The 14,240-nt window shown below is 39.0% G+C and overlaps 1 protein-coding gene across 1 annotated transcript in view; it reads left to right on the top strand.

Annotated features, from left to right (window-relative positions):
- Positions 1–542: 542 nt before the first annotated feature.
- Positions 543–14,240, top strand: part of LOC106563266 (BMP/retinoic acid-inducible neural-specific protein 1) — a 125,313-nt gene continuing 111,615 nt past the window's right edge. Inside the window, exon 1 of the mRNA XM_014128697.2 lies at positions 543–952. The gene's annotated coding sequence lies outside the window, so the exon portion shown is untranslated. The remainder of the gene's footprint in view (positions 953–14,240) is intronic.

The raw sequence follows: 14,240 nt of genomic DNA, 5'->3' as shown, positions 1-14,240 counted from the left end.
GCATAGCCCTCTGTACTGGAGCACTTTCAGGACACTGGACAGCGTCTCCACATATTTTCTCTTGCTTGTGCAAACAAATCCCACACACAAGGTCACTAGTTATTCATTCACTCTGGGTACGGTGTACAACCATTATTCGTCATCTGGCAAGTGTGTGCTCCCTAATCCATTAGTGTGTGTGTGCGTGTGCGTGTGCGTGTGTGTGTGTGTGAGAGAGAGAGAGAGAGAGAGAGAGAGAGAGAGATACATGCGTAGTTGGGTTTTATTCCTGTTTCACATTACTAGGTTTCCATTGAAACAGTCACACAAGAAACAGTCACACAATGTAAAACCGTTTGTCATGCGGTCTTCTTTTGGGGGTTTTCAAAGTTGAACCTTTATAATCGTTGTTTATCAACACATAAAGTCACGACACGGTATATCGTTCATCCTCCACCCTTCTTTCCTCCCTCCTTCTCTCCCCTTCGTCTCGTGTGGTTCAGTCCCACCCCCTGCTGTCTGGTATTGCCGTCCTCTACAATACAAAACTGTATTTCTTAGTACCTCCCCCTAGTTTCGCTTCCTTTTGCACTGCACTCGATCAGTCTCTGCCTACCTTCCTTGGTATCCTCACTACCACCTCTTCACCTGCGAACGACTTTCACGGATCCGAGCTCGCCCGAACCTCCCTAGAACACATCGGGATATTTCTTCTTATCTGTCGAACTCCCGTTTCCCCACGGGTCGACTTGGTCACTCTGTTTCTCTGTGTACTCATGCTTACCAACTTGCCGAGCCGAAGGATTTCTCTCTCTTGAGCATGAGAAGGACCGCCAACTCATCCACAATTCAACATCTAAGATTGAGCTACCAGCATGCACACTGGATACATATGCTCCAGCAAAAGTTTTCGTCCAGAAAACTAAAGCACCTTGGACCACATATTCCGAGCACAGGGGAGAATCAGTTTTAGGTAAGCCTGCATAAGTGTAGCTTCATTTGCGTTAAATTTAATATTTTATATACACACTATACCAGTTATTAGAGTAGCTAGAGGTTATGCTGTAGCCTATTGACAGCTATGGCGATTTTGCATGGTCAACATGATAGGCTACAGTGTTCTTTTCTGGACGGATGCGTTTTTCTTTGCTTTATCATTGTCAAATCAGGCATCGTGTTGTCTTATATATAGCCTATTTGAGTTTTGTGTTTCCATGTGTCCAACCTATGTTGTTGTTATTTATCTCAAGTAACATTCACTAAATGTCCATTACTGTGGATATGAACAACGCTAGATCCTAATACCTTACATTTACATGCAAAGTGAGTTGGTGGTTCAGTGCAGTAGGCGATAGATAGGCTGAATTCTCATCGCATATGACTGGAGACGGCATGTATGTAATGCGAGGCTGCAGAGGAGGACGAAATAATGAAAGAGCGTAATAGTGAGGGGGAGAAAGGATTAAAATTCAGTTTTCTGTCCACGCATAGTTTCTTTCACACTGACCCTCGCCTCAATGAATGGACCGTCTGAATCAGACCAGGGCACATTGAAGTTCCAGGCACAGCATCATAATATGCTTGTGTATTTTGTACTAGAAAAAACGGGGTTCAGCTCAAACGTTGATTCCCATTCCCATGTGGGATTATATCAACATTACTGCAGTTGATTGCGCAGTGTGAGTCCCTATCAGTTCATTTTACAACATACGACTTAAATACCGACGCTTCTGAAATTCAAGACTTATGCCGCATTTCAATTGCTCACATTTCAAGCATCGTTAGTTTGTTTCTAGCGAAGTGTGGAATGAAGGCTACCCGTTTCACCTGCTGTATGGAGTGTAATGCAATGGTGAAATGCATTCATGTTAGTCTCTCAGTTGTTAATATGCAGTAATTGGTGTGTCACTTATTTTATCTTATCCGTGAATACTTTCAAACACAGTTTTAGAGAGAATCCATCGTGCAAGTGTATGCGTGTGTGTATGTGTGTAACAATATAGTAAATGCGACAATATCAGGACTGTTGCCTCATTAGTCTACCTTTTCAACACAGACCTGTATGTTGGAGAGCAGCTTGATCAATAATTCAAAGATGCTGATGTTAATGGCTTATTCAAATCAATTCAATAGAGCAGAAATGTTATGATCAGAAAATATATGTATGTTTAGGAGGTTGCACCATCGAGCCAAAGTTGCCTCTCCTTCCCTTCAAGTGAAGTTGTGTGAGTGCGCTACTGTCGACTAACTGCGGGGGGAGCTCGCGCTCTTTTGGCTCATGTGTCATATCATCATCTACAGGCAGGATAATTGACTGGTGCTGATGAATACACGATTAGAAATGCAACTCCACTTTTAGTGGGCAATTCGTTTTTTAGAACTAACGACTGGGTTTTATAACTAACGACTGGGACTTCTTCTTCTTTACTTTGTGCCTTTATATATGTGCCAATAGTGTTCGTTATCCTTCCAGTTACAGATCCATCATGTACTCTCGGTCTTACTCTCCTGAACCCATTTTAATTCCACATCAGACAAATGTAATTTCAAACAGACATGGTACAGCAATGATTGAACTAAGATACATTTTCTCTTGACATCTTCATATGAATCAAATCATAATAACGACATATACTGTAGAGTGGTCATTTCAACATGTTCATTGATCAAGATAAAAGTAGGCCACAGCAGCAGCAAGAACAGATTTACTGTCATTGGTAATATCACTATTGACATCATATCCATGCTGCCATGTGGCCTGTTTTGTGATCAACACCAAGTTGAAAGTTGTCAATCGATATAGCTCTCTTCAAGTCCACTCTGAATGACATTCCATTTCTACTCTGCATTTTAAGTGCTCTTTACAATGGACACTTTCCACGAACTGTTTTTTCAGGCAAGGCATTAACACATACATATTGACAGTATGCCAATATGTTATATCACATTATTCTGCGATTAACATGCATGAAAAAATGGCTACAGCCACAAAACAAAGTATTTTTTTAATATGTCGCATGGCTAATTCAATCAGATGGCCTTTAGATTTCATATATGATGGCAACATATAATCATTTTCAAAGAGAAACGGCTCACAATCACATATGCCAAAAAGAAAATGCCTGCAGGAGCTTGAGGCTACAGCTGTGTCCCATGCTTGGTGACACTGTGTTGACGAAGCCTTCAAAGCCTGGGAGTACATGCTGCAGCATAATGTTTTGTGACTCCTGCTGTGCACTCCAATGATGGATTGATTGCAACCTCATGTTGCCATGATTCACAAAGGCAAATAAAGGACTACACACTAGACTACACACACTTTTACACACACACACACACACACACACACACACACACACACACACACACACACACACACACACACACACACACACACACACACACACACACACACACACACACACACACACAGATTAGGGAGCATAGTTGCACATTCCCCCTAAATAGATAAACTGAGAGGTAGGCAGTGGCCCATTCTCCTTATGTATGGACAAGAATATCAAATACAAGCCCTCTCAGTGCTGGAGCTAGAAGAGCTAACTGTCTCACATTGCCAAGAGGCATCAGGCGTCTCCACTATTGGCTGGACTAGCAGTGTGTGCTGGTTGCAGCTGGAGTGGCCGGAAAGGCTTCCTTCCAGAGGGAATAAAAAACCTGTTTTGATGGGAAGAAAAACAACAGTGGTCAAATCAAGCCATGTGTCAGAACAACACATAACGGACGGTGAACTTCATTCCAAATTGCAGTGGTAATCATTTGACCTGCAGTTGTCCTCTGGCCTGTACTTCTCCTCTGGGGCTACCACAAGACCTAAGCAGAAATGAAGTTTCTGGATGTGTTAGTTGACGTGAGGGTACTGTGGGATTGCTTGACCAGTAACTAAAGACAAAAAAAATCTACGACTCGTACCTATTCGTTATGTACTCCTATATAAAATGTTCCTATATGCACTTGCCCAGAGTGCAACTGTGAGATGTGCATACTGCATCTCACCATGCACTCATATACATATATGTATTTCCTACTTACTCTATGTACTTTCCAATACAGTAGTGAGCTAATGGGATGAGTATGCATGGCTTACCGTGCACAGCAGGGATAGTGCCCTACAGCTGAAGGAAGCCTCAAAAATCTCTCAGTGAGTCAATCAAGGCAGACATTTTTTTATGCCTGCAAAATTAATATAGACACCTCAATCAATTATTTATCAGTCAAATACGTACCTTGAGGAGGTATTCACATCCCTTGACTTTCTCTACATTTTGTTGTTACAGCCTGAATTTAAATAGATTAAATTGGCCCACACACAATACCCCATAATGTTAAAGTGGAATTATGTTTTTCAATTTTTTTTTACAAATTATTAAAATGTAAAGCTGAAATGTATTGAGTCAATATGTATTCAACCCCTTTGTTAAGGCAAGCCTAAATAAGTTCAGGAGTAAAAATGTTCTTAACAAGTCCCATAATAAGTTGCATGGACTTGATTTTTTAATGACTACCTCATCTCTGTACCCCACACACACAATTATCTGTAAGGTCCCTCAGTCGAGCAGTGAATTTAAAACACAGATTCAACCACAAAGACCAGGGATGTTTTCCAATGTCTCGCAAAGAATGGCACCTATTGGCAGATGGGTAAAAATAAAGAAAAGCACACACTGAATATACCTTTGAGCATGGATGGTGTATCAATGCACCCAGTCACTACAAAGAAGCAGGCGTCCTTCCTAACTCAGTTGCCAGAGAGAAAGGAAACCACTCAGGGATTTCACCATGATGACAATAGTAACTTTTAAACAGTTACAGAGTTTAACCTCTTGGGGCTAGGTGGGACGCTAGCGTGCCACCCGTGGTGCACTCCATCAACAGCAGGTGCATTTCAAGAGCGGCAAATTTGAATCCAAATAAATGTCAAAATTCAAATTTTTCAAAAATACAACTATGTTACACCATTTGAAAGATAAACATCTCCTTAATCTAACCACGTTTTACGATTTCAAAAAGGTTTTACGGCGAAAGCATAAATTTAGAGTATGTTAGGACAGTACATTTACAAGAGTTGTGTGTAATGTTTTGTCAAGTCAAAGACAGGGTCACCAAAACCATAAAACCAGCTAAAATGATACACTAACCTTTTACAATCTCCATCAGATGACACTCCTAGGACATTATGTTAGACAATGCATGCATTTTTAGTTCTATCAAGTTGATATTTATATCCAAAAACAGCGTTTTACTATGGCATTGATGTTGAGGAAATCGTTTCCCTCCAATAACCGGCAGTCAAGTCAGCGTCACAAATTAAATAATTAAAATTAGAAAACATTGGTAAAATATTATATTGTCATTTAAAGAATTATAGATTTACATCTTTTGAACGCAATCAACTTGCCAGATTTAAAAATAACCTTACTGGGAAATCACACTTTGCAATAATCTGAGCACTGTGCCCAGAAAAATACGCGTTGCGATACAGACTAGACGTCATGTTGGGGAGATCTAAAATCGAAAATACTATGTAAATAATCCATTACCTTTGATTCTCTTCATCAGATGTCACTTCCAGGTATCACAGGTCCATAACGAATGTAGTTTTGTTCAAAAAAGCTCATCATTTATGTCCAAAAATCTCCGTCTCGTTAGCACATGATGTAAGCCAGCCGGACTTTCGTCATGAACGAGGGGAAAAAATATATTTCCGTTCGTTCAAACATGTCAAACGTTGTATAGCATAAATCATTAGGGCCTTTTTTAACCAGAACATGAATAATATTCAAGGTGGACGAATGCATACTCTTTTATAACGTATTGGAACGAGGGTACCCAACATGAAGTAGCGCGCCAGGTGTCTAATGGGACATCATCGTTCCATGGCTCTTGTTCGGTCAGATCTCCCTCCAGAAGACTCAAAACACTTTGTAAAGGCTGGTGACATCTAGTGGAAGCAATAGGAAGTGCCAAAATATTCCTAAACCCCTGTGTTTTTCAATGGGATAGGTTTAAAGTCAATACAACACATCAGGTATCCACTTCCTGTCAGAAAATGTCTCAGGGTTTTGCCTGCCAAATGAGTTCTGTTATACTCACAGACACCATTCAAACAGTTTTGGAAACTTTAGAGTGTTTTCTATCCATATATAATAAGTATATGCATATTGTAGTTACTGGGTAGGATTAGTAACCAGATTAAATCGGGTACATTTTTTTTATCCAGACGTGCAAATGCTGCCCCCTAGACCCAACAGGTTAATGGAGGTGATAGAAGAACACTGAGGATTCATCAACAACAATACGAACATAATTGACAGAGTGAAAAGAAGGAAGCCTGTACGGAATTTAAAAAAGGAATGCATCCTGTTTGCACAAGGCACTAAAGTAATACTGCAAAATCAATAAACTTTTTGTCCTGAATACAAAATGTTATATTTGGGGCAAATCCAATACAACACATTACTGAGTACCACATTCCATATTTTGAAGCATAGTTGCGGTTGCATCATGTTATGGGTATGCTTGTAATCGTTAAGGACTGGGGAGTTTTTCAGGATAACAAAGGAACGTAATGGAGCTAAGCACAGGCAAAATCCTAGAAGAAAACCTGGTTCAGTCTGCTTTCCACCAGACACTGGGAGGTGAATTCTCCTTTCAGCAGTAAAACATGAGGCCAAATCTACACTGGAGTTGCTTACCAAGAAGACTGAATGTTCCTGAGTGGGCGAATTACAGTTTTAACTTAAATCTGCTTAAAAATCTATGGCAAGACTTAAATGGTTGTCTAGCAATGATCAATTAACAATTAGACCGAGCTTGAAGAGTTGAAAAGAACAATGGGCAACTATTGTACAATCCAGGTATGCAAAGCTCTTAGAGACCAACCCAGAAAGTCTTACAGATGTAATCACTGCCAAAGGTGATTGTAAGGGGTTTGATGTGAATACTTATGTAAATGAGATATTTCTGTTTTTAATAAATTTGCAAACATTTCTAAAAACATATTTTCACTTTGTCATTATGGGGTATTGTGTGTAGATGGATGAACAAAAAAATATTTAATCCATTTTGAATTCAGGCTGTAACACAATAAAAGGTGTAGTAAGTCAAGACAGATTAATACTTTCTGAAGGCACTGTATACTGTACAGTATATGCACCTTCATCAGGGGTGAACCCTAATGCTATGTTATACACTGGTGGTGAAACTGAACTGACATGAAACTGAACTGACATTATCTATCCCCACTGTAGAAGACACATCTGTGTGGTTGTGAAATACCAATATTATTTCTAACCTGTAAGTGAATGTAGGTGTATAGCAATGTGTAAAATGTAGATTTATTTGACTATTTCTAATATCATACACAAAAAAGAGCGTGTAATGATACAAAACCCATACAATATTCACTGTCAGAATATCTACAAAGATGAAAACAGTAAATAAACTTCAACCATATAATTATGACAGCCTAGCCATCAATCAGGCCAGGTGGAAAACAACGACAACACAAACATGTTTACTTCAAGAAAGTCTAATGTTTGGTCAGTGTTAAATAAGTGAGGTTGATTCACAGGTGCATGTCCACCTAGCTACATTCTGATCATTTTATGGATAAAAAAAATCCATATATAGATCAATTCACAAATGTAATCCCAAACTTTACCCAAAGGCAGGACCAAGGAAAATTTGCATTCATTTAAGGAGAGCGAAGAACATAGCCTGAGGAACATTGATTGACCAGATACGTTTCTGTTGAAAGACATAGTAGTCTGTACAAACTTGTGAACGTGACCTTGGCTTGAATCATCTTGATTTTAGTGCACAGCAAATGATCCAGTGTCTAAATGGGTTCACAATTTCAGTGTTAAATTAACACAGTTTAGTTTAACGCCTTATTTGCATATTTCCCAGAGTGCCTTGCTTTTCAAGTGAATTGTAGAGTTACCACCATGACTGTATTTGTTAGTGACAGAGACATAGTTATTGCATTCATTCTCAATCCTGTGGCCTTCACCAAGTGAATATTTTATCATTCATTTAAAAAAATATATTTTTCTCTGTTTAGTTTTTCTAGATTTTTTAGTGTTTTTATTTTTATTAAAAAAACAACAAAATTCAATCTTCTAAGTCCACAACAATGCTTAAACCACACCAGGAGAACACTGTTGAGGTCTGGGAAAAATCTAAGAATATTTATTTGGGGCGTGTTGATACCGTTTATTCAGTGTACACCAGCAAAATAACTTGTTTGGTTAGCGGTGTTTCTGTAGCACACATGATTTTAGAGTTTGCTAAACTAATCACCACTGTATTGATGCAAATAATCATCATCATTCTGCCAGGTAGGCATAGGATACATTGTTGTGAACATTTAATTGAAAAGGTTTTTGGGAAAGCCTTTCCATCTACCAGAAAACAGTTATCAATATTAGCATCATCGCTAACGGCTACACAATGTCAGTGTATATGAGATGAGAAATAGAGTCAGTCACAGGACACCGAACTGAGTAAAACATACGTTATTTTACTCTATGAAAAGTTCATAATACAAAATCCACACAGGGATAAAACAATAACTATACATACAACGAACAACCAACAGTAGAACAATAACGCACAACACATACTGAATATCAGAGGGTTTAAATAGGGAAGTAATCATAACGAAATGGGAACCAGGTGTGAACAATTAAGACATAACAAATGGACAAAGAAACATGGATCGGTGGCAGCTAGAAAGCCGGTGACGATGACCGCCGAACGCCGCCCGAACAAGGAGAGGCACCAACTTCGGCGGAAGTCGTGACACACAAAGTGGTAGACAAACTCATGTCTGATGATAATCTTGTGCAAGTGAATTAATATTCTAAAAGGTTCAATACCTTTAGTTGATTTCCTACAGCGTTCAATACATTATTGAATTTTGTTGAATTCTGTTTTAATGTCTGAATTCCATGATTCCACCTACATTCTCTGCATCGCAGATTTTATAGGGCTCTACATTCAGAATGACTGCCTGCCTGCCAGGTTGGGAAGACTACGTTATGAGACTACCTAAACCATCCAAACTGGAACAGACATTTAATTAACAGGTGCAATAAATCCAGATAGGATTAACAGATAGGATTACTTTAGAAAAATGTGTTATTTATATTTGAGTAGCATAAGATTAATTAATTAATCAATGTTCGTGCAAACACAGATATTTAAAAAAACGATAACATTTTTTTTTAACCCGTAATAGAGCATGCTAGGAAATATGATAATGATGGGTGTGGTATAATGATAACGCTGGTTATTAACACAAATGTGTGTTAATTTAACACCTACAGAGTTCATTTAACACTTGAATCAACACTATAAATGTTGCACTGAAAAATCTGCACTATCCACTGGGAACAGACATCAATTCAATGTCTATTCCATGATGGTTCAACGTAATTTCATTGAATGACATGGAAACAACCAGAGTGTGCCGAGTGGATAGGTAACACTGGCCAATTTGCTGTGTGCAAGATTTTGTTTGGGATCATTTTTTTTACTCTTGTCTTGTATATTTTGATAGTTATCTTTTAGCTTCTAATGGATTAGATTAAATTTGAATAGGAGAGAGGCTGGTCTTTTTGAAAGGCATTTTCATCATGCCATAATAATGCAGCCATTATTGAATCTAAACGGTATTAGCCTCAGGAGAGAGAATGCAATTAAAAGATAATAATGAAAAGTAAATCTTACTGCCTCTGGGTCTACATTGTTTATTGTTTCTGGTCTTCTCACATTTGTATTTGTTTTGTAGGACATTTTTTAATCTTACAGCCTACATTTTCTGTATTTAGACAACAAATTAGACAGCAGCATACATGTTTGAAAGAATGTATGTATTACTATTTGATTGCTAAATGTTTCACTATCAAGATCCAAATATTACTTTGGTCAAATCTAGGACTACAGTGCAATACGGGTTATTCTTGCTATGCATTTTAATGAATCACTGACGGACAGAGACAATTTGGATAATTATCCCATATGTCATTTAGCTGATGACCTGATTCTACAGTTGTAGTATCTTAATTTGATCACCCTGTCGAAAGAGAACATTCCTGCAATGCAGGTCATTTTTCAATTATGTGTATTTGCAGTTTAAAAAGACTTCTGAAGTTTAATTTCCACTTTGAACTTTTAGACTTGATTTTCCTTCTATCAACCCCTATAAAAATGTAAATTCATTATAATCCACACAATAATTCAAATTTCCTGCTGTAGCAAACACGCTCAAATTGAGATGCTATACATATGAAGCAACATGTTGGTTTTTATGCCATCACTGTAAAAGCTATTAGTCATGAATGAAGGCTTTATGGCTTCACAATAACAAACGCATTGCCATTCCTGAGACCATGTATAGTTGACAGTGTATCTTGGTATGTTGCTGGGTGGCCCTATTGATGCAGGTATACATTTTCTCATTAATATAAAACATTATTATCATCATAAATCTTGCCATATAGGCCATTCATCATGATTGGCACCAATAATAGTGATATGGAATCCTTACAGTCAAAGCCATTAACAGTACTGTATTTAACTATGGCTTTTCCTGGATGTTGGGTGGCCAATCAAAAATGCATATTATGATCAATGGTAAACTAAAAAACAAGTTAATTGTGTAGATACAGTGAGGCAAAAAAGTATTTGATCCCCTGCTGATTTTGTACGTTTGCCCACTGACAAAGAAATGAGCAGTCTATCATTTTAATGGTAGGTTTATTTGAACAGCGAGAGACAGAATAACAACAAAATAATCCAGAAAAACTCCTGTCATCAATTGATTTGCATTTTAATGAGGGAAATAAGTATTTGACCCCCTCTCAATCAGAAAGATTTCTGGCTCCCAGGTGTCTTTTATACAGGTAACGAGCTGAGATTAGGAGCACACTCTTAATTAAAGGGAGTGCTCCTAATCTCAGCTGTTACCTGTATAAAAGACACCTGTCCACAGAAGCAATCAATCAATCAATCAGATTCCAAACTCTCCACCATGGCCAAGACCAAAGAGCTCTCCAAGGATGTCAGGGACAAGATTGTAGACCTACACAAGGCTGGAATGGGCTACAAGACCATCGCCAAGCAGCTTGGTGAGAAGGTGACAACAGTTGGTGCAATTATTCGCAAATAGAAAAAACACAAAATATCTGTCAATCTCCCTCGGCCTGGGGCTCCATGCAAGATCTCACCTCGTGGAGTTACAATGATCATGAGAACGGTGAGGAATGGGAGGATCTTGTCAATGATCTCAAGGCAGCTGGAACCATAGTCACCAAGAAAACAATTGGTAACACACTACGCCGTGAAGGACTGAAATCCTGCAGCGCCCGCAAGGTCCCCCTGCTCAAGAAAGCACATATACATGCATGTCTGAAGTTTGCCAATGAACATCTGAATGATTCAGAGGACAACTGGGTGAAAGTGTTGTGGTCAGATGAGACCAAAATGGAGCTCTTTGGCATCAACTCAACTCGCCGTGTTTGGAGGAGGAGGAATGCTGCCTATGACCCCAAGAACACCATCCCTACCATCAAACATGGAGGTGGTAACATTATGCTTTGGGTGTGTTTTTCTGCTAAGGGGACAGGACAACATCACCGCATCAAAGGGACAATGGACGGGGCCATGTACCGTCAAATCTTGGGTAAGAACCTCCTTCCCTCAGCCAGGGCATTGAAAATGGGTTATTGAATGACATGCATGACAATGACCCAAAACACATGGCCAAGGCAACAAAGGAGTGGCTCAAGAAGAAGCACATTAAGGTCCTGGAGTGGCCTAGCCAGTCTCTAGACCTTAATCCCATAGAAAATCTGTGGAGGGAGCTGAAGGTTCGAAATGCCAAACGTCAGCCTCGAAACCTTAATGACTTGGAGAAGATCTGCAAAGAGGAGTGGGACAAAATCCCTCCTGAGATGTGTGCAAACCTGGTGGCCAACTACAAGAAACGTCTGACCTCTGATTGCCAACAAGGGTTTTTCCACCAAGTACTAAGTCATGTTTTGCAGAGGGGTCAAATACTTATTTCCCTCATTAAAATGCAAATCATTTTATAACATTTTTGACATGCGTTTTTCTGGATTTTGTTGTTGTTATTCTGTCTCTCACTGTTCAAATAAACCTACCATTAAAATTATAGACTGCTCAGTTCTTTGTCAGTGGGCAAACGTACAAAATCAGCAGGGGATCAAATACTTTTTTTCCCCTCACTGTAATCCTCTAAGAAAGCCAAATGTCCAAACCTCATGTCTCTATCATAATATGTCATAATCTGTTAAAAACATATTAGAGTTCTTACCCTTGTAGGATGGTCGAAATTAGGGCGACTAAATCAATGGAGGCCAGAGAAGGAGGCCAGAGAAAAGAAGTGGTCAAAAATCAGGAAAATAGAAACACGCCAGCTAGGCTGGATGCTGTGAGAGAATTAACCTCTATGGGCTAGGTGGGACGCTTGCGTCCCACCTACTCAACAACCAGTGTAATCCCGTGGCGCGATATTCAAATACCTTCAAACATATGACTATTTTACACCATTTTAAAGACAAGACTCTCGTTAATCTAACCACACTGTCCGATTTCAAAAAGGCTTTACAACGAAAGCAAAACATTAGATTATGTCAGCAGAGTACCCAGCCAGAAATAATCAGACACCCATTTTTCAAGCTAGCATATAATGTCACATAAACCCAAACCACAGCTAAATGCAGCACTAACCTTTGATGATCTTCATCAGATGACACACCTAGGACATTATGTTATACAATACATGCATGTTTTGTTCAATCAAGTTCATATTTATATCAAAAACCAGCTTTTACATTAGCATGTGACTAGCATTCCCACCGAACACTTCCGGTGAATTTACTAAATTACTCACGATAAACGTTCACAAAAAACATAACAATTATTTTAAGAATTATAGATACAGAACTCCTATATGCACTCGCTATGTCCGATTTTAAAATAGCTTTTTGGTGAAAGCACATTTTGCAATATTCTGAGTAGATAGCCCAGCCATCACAGGCTAGCTATTTTGACACCCACAAAGTGTGGTACTCACCAAACTCCGATTTACTATTAGAAAAGTTTGATTACCTTTGGTGTTCTTCGTCAGAATGCACTCCAAGGACTTCTACTTCAATAACAAATGTTGGTTTGGTCCCAAATAATCCATAGTTATATCCAAATAGCGGCGTTTTGTTCGTGCGTTCAAGACACTATCCGAAGGGTAAATAAGGGTGATGCGCCCGACGCGTTTCGTGACCAAAAATGTCTAATTATTCCATTACCGTACTTCGAAGCATGTCAACCGCTGTTTAAAATCAATTTTTATGCCATTTTTCTCGTAAAAAAGTGATAATATTCCGACCGGGAGTGGTTGTTTTCGTTCAAAGAGAGAGAAAGTAAACATGGTGTCAGCTCGGGCACGCGCACCCCAGTCTCATTGTTCTCAGATCGACCACTTACAAAATGCGCTAATGTTTTTCAGCCAGGGCCTGCAAAGCCACCATTCAGCTTTCTGGCGCCTTCTGAGAGCCTATGGGAGCGTTAGAAAATGTCACGTCATGCCAGAGATCCCCTGTTTTGGTTAGAGATGATCAAGAAGGCCATGAAATGGTCAGAGAGAGCGCTTCCTGTTTGGAATCTTCTCAGGTTTTGGCCTGCCAAATTAGTTCTGTTATACTCACAGACACCATTCAAACAGTTTTAGAAACTTTAGGGTGTTTTCTATCCAAATCAAACAATTATATGCATATTCTAGTTACTGGGCAGGAGTAGTAACCAGATTAAATCGGGTACGTTTTTTATCCGGCCGTGCAAATACTGCCCCTAGCCCCAACAGGTTATTAAGGCAATCTGATAGGCTTACCATTGAACTCATCATCTATTTTCTCAAAGTTCCTGTTCTTTTTCAAAGACTTCTCACAAAAACAAGCATATCTCCGTGAAGTGGTTGTTCCACTGGATATCATAAGGTGAATGCACCAATTTGTAAGTCGCTCTGGATAAGAGCGTCTGCTAAATGAAGTAAATGTAAATGTAAATGTCAACGGAGCACTGAGATATTTATTTTCAAAGCCTTTTACATTTAATTCAGCTCATGTCATGGTAATTTAGCTATTTGCGGGACGTGGGAAACAACTTGGAAGACAATGACCACAAAATGTAAAATCCTCAAAAGTTTCAGCGAGAAAGCT

Source organism: Salmo salar, chromosome ssa11 (assembly GCF_905237065.1).
Source record: "Salmo salar chromosome ssa11, Ssal_v3.1, whole genome shotgun sequence".
Taxonomy (NCBI): Eukaryota; Metazoa; Chordata; class Actinopteri; order Salmoniformes; family Salmonidae; genus Salmo; species Salmo salar.
Note: the sequence above shows the minus strand (reverse complement) of the source record. Positions and strands in the feature narration are given on the sequence as shown.